We start from the raw sequence: 7005 nt of genomic DNA, 5'->3' as shown, positions 1-7005 counted from the left end.
TTTGATAGAATCATGAGACATGATGATTACATGCATTACTTATTTGTCAAACCATTTTTGTTTTTTGCCAGCAGTCACTTTAGAAGTCAGCAACAACTTGTGAATTCCAAAGGGCCACATACTGAAACCTCACCATCAATCCTTTGCTCGCAGAAAGACACCTCACACAGTACCTGATCAGCACAATTATGACGAGGGCTAGCATACCTCACAAATATCGGATCAACACAATTATGACAAGGGCTAGTATCACAATTAGAAGAACCATCAAGATGAGGGACATCACTGAACACCCACTGCTTGTCTTCTGTCCCAGTATTCCTAGCCTCCTCTGCATAGCGTTCAGTTGTGTATTTGTTCTGTCTGTGTCGTCATCTAAATTATCCAAAAGCTTTGTGTGCAAATCCAACGTTTCATTTACAGCCAAGGCAATGTTTTTTGTGCTTGTCACTGTCTCTTCATGATTCAAAAGGTCATCATCTTGCTCCCGCATGATCTGTCAGACTGTCATTGAAGCCGAGCAATTCCATAGTTATCTAAGCCTATTGTTCTATTGTTCTCTGTAGGTTCCCCTCTCCCATCCTGACCCAATAGATTAATCCTGTTAGAAGCTTGGGAGGAATTTAGGCTGTTTGACATCTGATTCATCGTAGAATGAAGACTCAAAAATCTGTCTTGTTGTTTGCTTAAGTCCTTTTCATTCAAAGATTTGGTGAGGGAAGGATTGCTCAAGAGGGACTGAAGGCTGTCAAGGTGGGTACCAAGCATGGTGATATTTCGTCTGCAGTCAAGACACAACAAGCAATCATATACGATCAGAGTGCCATTGAGCACATGGACAACTTTAAGGGATCCATTAGTAAGTGCGGCAGTTTTGGATTCATAGACAACCACAACACAATTTTTCAAAAGAACAAACATGTAATATCACTAAGAGATGACTGAGTGATTATAGCAGGTCAAAGAGAGAGCAATGTATTACTAGCTTGTGGAAAAAACGAGGCGGGAATTGTTAGCAGCACGGGACCCACTGCCAATGGGGGCTACGGAGTTGTGCTCTGCAATGCAGGCTGCTATATCCTCTGCAAGCCAGACTGCATCTTCAAAATCTTGGGTCCATGAATCATTCTGTGCCATCATATATGACCCTACAATGACGTGCAAAGGAAGAGCGGTCCCAAGTTCATGCGGGAACAAAGGGCGGGGGCACCTTCAAAACGCGTTCACAGTCCCTCACATCACGCCAATGTCAAGTAGAAAAAACAATATGCTCTCTCTCTCTCTCTCATGTTTTTTTTAAAAAAACTCTCTCAAAGAGCGCGCGTCGGCGCGCACTCTTTGAGAGAGTTTTTTTAAAAAAAACATGAGAGAGAGTGAGAGAGAGAGAGAGAGAGAGAGAGAGAGAGAGAGAGAGAGAGAGAGAGAGAGAGAGAGAGAGAGAGAGAGAGAGAGAGAGAGAGAGAGAGAGAGAGAGAGAGAGAGAGTCATTGTGCTTGTGGGCGCCCAACAGAATAGAGAGCAACAACAGCTGAAATTTATCACCGCGAGCTTGTGTCTATGGCGTTCACGATGTGCTCCTCTAGCAGTCTCATAGCTATGGCAGCATCCAGCATGAGCAGAAGCTCTTTTGTGTTTGGACGGGCATTGCGTGTTGCACCCGTAGAAGCTACATTTGTTCCATCAAAGAGGACCCTCACTGTTTCGGCAGTGACAACCGACAGGCCTTGCGGTTCCCTGGCAGCATTCCTTCGGAAAGGCTTGATGGAAGCCTACGTGGGAACTTTGGATTTGACCCCCTTGGTCTTGGATCCGAGCCCGAGCTTCTCAAGTGGTTTGTGTAATCAAAGATAGTGGACTATAGGTGGGATCACAAGAAGTTTTAGATAAATTCTCACAATAATTCTCACATTGTGACTTACCTCAACATCATGAGTTTCTGTGAGAGAGACACCACATACCTAGCTAGGTACGATTGGGGGCAAGGGACCGCCGGCCCAATGGGGGGGCCGGTGGTCCGCTGCCCCCAATCGTACCTAGCTAGGTATGTGGTGTCTCTCTCACAGAAACTCATGATGTTATGCATGGTATGAAAAACACTGAAAAAAGACTCCATTTTCCTACATGAGAATATTTCTAAATCTTCTTATGGCTATGTTGGGTGTTGCTGAAATATTCATCCCAAAGAAGGAATTTTGAGCACCCCATCCTCATACTTAGCTGGAAAGGCCGAGTATTTCACAATTACGACTATCATGTTCATAGTGGAGCTTATATTCTTAGGCTAAGCTAAGGGCCGAAGATGGGCAAACATCATTACTCCAGGATCAGTGAATACTGACCCCATCTTCACCAATAACAAGCTAATAGGCAGAGATGTTGGATATCCTCGTGGCTTCTGGTTTGACCCTCTCAGCTGGGGCTCTGGTTCTCTTGAGAAGATCAAGGAGCTTAGGACTAAGGAGATAAAGAATGACATACTCGCTATGTTGGCCGTTATGGGTGCTTGGTTCGAATCAATCTACACGGGAATTAGCCCCATTGACAACCTTACCACCCATCTTTCCGACCCTGGTCACCACATTGTTTTCTCGGCTTTCTTGACCAAGTGAGCAATGATCGTTGTACCTCCATCACTTGGAGCAGATATTGACACTCACTTCCTTTGTATGCCAATTGAGAAGTTCCTAAAAAACCTTTTATTTGGTTGGAAGGTCCTATTTTGTCGTGTAAGCTGTGCCTGCTACTGTTTTGTCAATTTACTTGTACCATGTTTCATTGCATTAGCTTGAGGGTATGAGTCATTTTTTATTACAATACATGCCTGTTCTGGTTGTTACTTACATCAAAAGTTTGCCACTGTTCTCTGACCAAATGCCTCTCATTCGATCTCTTCATCTCTCCCAGTTAATAAAGATAATGAAGTTTGGCTTGAATGCGAGAGAGAGAGAGAGAGAGAGAGAGAGAGAGAGAGAGAGAGAGAGATCCACGACAAAGAGGAAGCAACCAATTCAGGAGAGGGGCTCACGTTGCAATATCAACTGTTTCTCTCTCTCTCTCTCTCTCTCTCTCTCTCACACACACACACACACACACACACACACACACACACATACACACACATGCACACACAGCCATTTGATTCGTTTTCTCTTACTTGTCTCAAATCAGCAAAAGGTTTTGTGACTCCCTCTCTGCTACCATTTATGGACGACAATGTGGCCACAAGATTGTTCTTATGTTTGACGATAGCATCTATGAACTTTCTATCTCTTTTGTCATACAACATTATGAAATAACTAATGCATTCAATTTGCATCCATTAACTCTAATGGGAGAGCAGGTGAAGATAAATGCTACTGAATTTGCTAGTGGTGAACAAACCCTCCTTTTCAATCATGGCCAATGTCAATTCTAGAAGGTTCGCATTGCTATTGAAAGCAGACAAGGCATTGGAATGAAGGACACACTAGTAATAGTCCGATGGTCCCTCCAGAGTAGTTGGTATACTACATGCAATGCCTTCACAACGTACACATGGCACTCAAGAAATCAAAGGATATCATTCAAGTTCAAGAGCTACCTACACATTATGATGGACATGTGGCATTTGAGTTACCATCTTTTGATCTTTTTGTCCAAGAACTTATGACAATTGCAACATGTGAATTTACCATGGAGAATAAGTTTGCACAAATAGAGTTTTGGAATGTGCTCAGCAAGATGGCACGGAAACAAGATATGACTGTGTATCAATGTGTGTATGAACACATTAAAGGAAGAGTATGGCTCTTTTGTTTGAGACTATTTTAATGTGTGTGAACACATTAAAGGAAGAGTATGGCTCTTTTGTTTGACACTATTTGAGATGCAACATGGCTACTTTGCTACACTATACTCAATAGAGTAACTATTGAGATCTTGATCTAATCTTTTTCATTGCTTATGCTTTCTCAGTTGCTTGTCCGCTCGGAAATACTCGCTCGAGGATTGGGATTCCTCGTCATGAGAAGGGTGAGTACCTACATATGATACAACATTTTCCCATTATTCATCACTTCTTATGAAAAAATTAGAGGCTTCAATGGAGAGGAAATTAACATTCCAGTCAAGTAAGGAGCTGAGCCCGTACGCCAAAAGCTAAGGAGAATGGGACAAGTACAACTTAATGCTTTAAAGGAAGAGGTAGACAAGCTTCTCAAAGCAGGTTCCATATGTCCCATGAGTATTGTAGAATGGGTGAGTCCTGTTTTTTTCACACCCAAGAAGGATGGAAAGTGGAGGATATGTGTTGATTTTAAGCCTCTAAATGCAGCTATGAAGAGGGATCCATACCCTCTTCCTTTCATAGATGACATACTTCATTCTATTGTAGGGCATGAGAGGTATAGTGCATGTAATGGATTCTCTGGATATTGTCAACTCACCTTTTATTTAGAAGATCAAAAGAAGATCACATCACACCATGGGGATGCTTTTGTTATCTTGTGCTTCCTTTTGGTCGTATGAATGGTTGTGCATGGTACCAAAAGCACGTCAATAAGGTGTTCTCTCCCTTTCTTGGAAAGTTTGTGAAGGATATTATTGATGGATTTTGTGTTTATAGATCTAGAAAGGATCATTGTGCAAATCTTGGAATGGAATTGAAGAAATATGATGAAAGTGGAGGTCAACTGAACCCAAACAAGTGTCATCTTGCTCAACCAAGAGTGAGGTTTTTGGGGCATATGATCTCAGAGAATGGGACTGAAGCAGATCCTGACAAAGTAAAGGCTTTGGTGCTCCTCCCATCACCTAAGGATACAAAGCAACTTGGTAATTTCATTCAAAAGGTGAAGTATATGTCAAGGTTCATTCCCTTTTCCTCTCAACTTCTTTATCCTCTACAACAAGTAGCAAGGTTGGATCCTCTACAATGGAAAAATGAATGTGAAGAGGTTTTTCAAGGCATCAAAGAGCTTCTTGGTTCTCTTCCTGCTATGCAAGCTCCTATTTGGGATAAGGAGTTTTATATGAATCCATTAGTAGGTGAGGATGCTATTGGAGATATGCCTCTTCAAAGAGGTAACAACTCAGACTACATGAAGCCTATCTACTGTGCTAGCAAGGTGAATCTAGAGGTGGAAAGAGACTATACTGAGGTGGAGTTCATCATGGTGAGTCTGATTTATGCATGTAGAAGGTTTAGGAACTATCTTCTCCCTAAACCATTAACATTCCTCACTAGCTACACTCTTCTACCTCAATCGGTGAATAGACCTACTTTGTCAAAGAGGCTCATGAAGTTGATTGTGGAGTTACAGGAATTCCAATTCTCTTTTCTTGTTGCGGAGACTACAAGGTCTACATTGGCTGATTTTCTTACCTATAAGGAAAGCCCTCTTCTTCTTACGGAGGACGAGGTGAAGAAGCAACACATGGAATCTCCTGACATAGAAAATGCCTATCTATTGTTTTTTTATGGCTCTTACAGGAAAGCACATGGTGAAGCTTCAAGACGTGTTGTAATCTATGATCCTCAAGGTGCTTTGGTAACTAAAAGGAGTTTGAAGATTACAAGACAAAGCAACGATGAAGCCGAGTATACTACTTTGGAGAAAGGACTCAACCTTTGCCTTGAGCTTGGCATCCATTGTGTGAGGGTAAGAGGTGATGCTCTTTTGGTGATTAAGCAAGTACTTGGGGTGTGGAAAAGTAAGAATCCAAGGCTAAAAAATATGTGTTTTCCAGTGAAAAATCTCCTTAAGTATTTTGAAGCTTGGAGTTTAAGGCATGTGGACAGGTCTCAAAATGAAGAAGCACATGCCACAACATAAGCTTCAATTGGAAAATTGTATGTGATAAAATATAATTCTCCACTTTGTTTGGGAAGGGAATCTTTAGAGAGGGAGGAAGATTTTTTAGAAGTAGTATGATTCCATCAGAGTCGGAGAAGTAAAAAAAGTATGCCTTTCTACGCCGTGCCAAAAGGTATGTGCTACTTGGTGATGCCTTATATATGAAGGGGACTGATCTTGTGATGAGAAAATTTCCTTGGAAAGAGGAAATTTACAAAATTTTAGAGGTGAATCATGAGGGTTCTTGTGGTGGTCACTTTGCTTCAAAGATCACTTTGCAATAAGTCTTGCATGAAGGGTATGTGTGGCCAAGCATTGAACGTGATGTTCATCATTGGTGCAAGTCTTGTAAAGAGTGTCAAAGCATGGAAAATAGGGTTCTCAAACTAGAAATTAGAGGCACCATTGTGGTTTATGATGTGTTTGAGAAGCGGGGTATTGATTCAATAGGTCCTCTACCTATGACAACTAGAGGCAAGTGTTACATAATTACTTGTGTTGACTATTTATCTAGGTGGTGGGCCGAAGCCAAAGCTATTAAGCACATCACAGGTAAAGATGTTTCTTTATTTGTATACAAAGATATTTGCAGCAAATTTGACATGCCATTGGAGTTACTTTCTGACAAGGGTCCAGGTTTTAGGGGAGAGTTGGTGGATTATCTATGCGAGAAGCTTCATGTGCATTGCAGGTTTACTACTCCATATTATCCGCAATGCAATGGAATGAATGAAAGGTTTAATGTAAATCTCATATGGATGCTTACAAAGATAAAAATAAACAATGTGAAGACTTGGGATTTAAAGCTACCTTGTGCTCTATGGTCTTATAGGATTGCCATCAAATCAAGTATTGCCATCAAAGGTGTGGCAAACTATGTTGGGCGCATTTTTGACACCCCAATTCTTGTAAATTTATACATATATACATGAATCCCGATGTCAAAAGTGTATGTGGTATCTCTTTTGGTGGGGTTTTTAGCTTGCTTTAGCAAGCACATGTACATGCACTGCAAGTCACTAGTTTAGTGACAACTGTCGGGTTACTTTAAGGGCCCGTGAGTGAGTTTTTTGAAGGGAGAATTGTATATAACTTAAACTCATGTACAAACTTAAAAAGGTTCATCAAAACTCTAGAAAATTTCAGGTTTGAGCTCGTTGTGCCTCCTTGA

General features: G+C 41.3%; 2 pseudogenes; one reads left to right on the top strand and one right to left on the bottom strand.

Annotated features, from left to right (window-relative positions):
* Positions 1 to 208: 208 nt before the first annotated feature.
* LOC147439520 (syntaxin-52-like) lies at positions 209 to 1137 on the bottom strand (annotated as a pseudogene).
* Positions 1138 to 1557: 420 nt separating this feature from the next.
* Positions 1558 to 2609, top strand: LOC147439519 (chlorophyll a-b binding protein, chloroplastic-like; annotated as a pseudogene).
* Positions 2610 to 7005: the final 4396 nt, after the last annotated feature.

This window comes from Adiantum capillus-veneris, chromosome 16 (genome assembly GCF_014529385.1).
Source record: "Adiantum capillus-veneris isolate H3 chromosome 16, ASM1452938v2, whole genome shotgun sequence".
Taxonomy (NCBI): domain Eukaryota; kingdom Viridiplantae; phylum Streptophyta; class Polypodiopsida; order Polypodiales; family Pteridaceae; genus Adiantum; species Adiantum capillus-veneris.
This window is presented reverse-complemented; position numbering and strand designations above follow the sequence as displayed.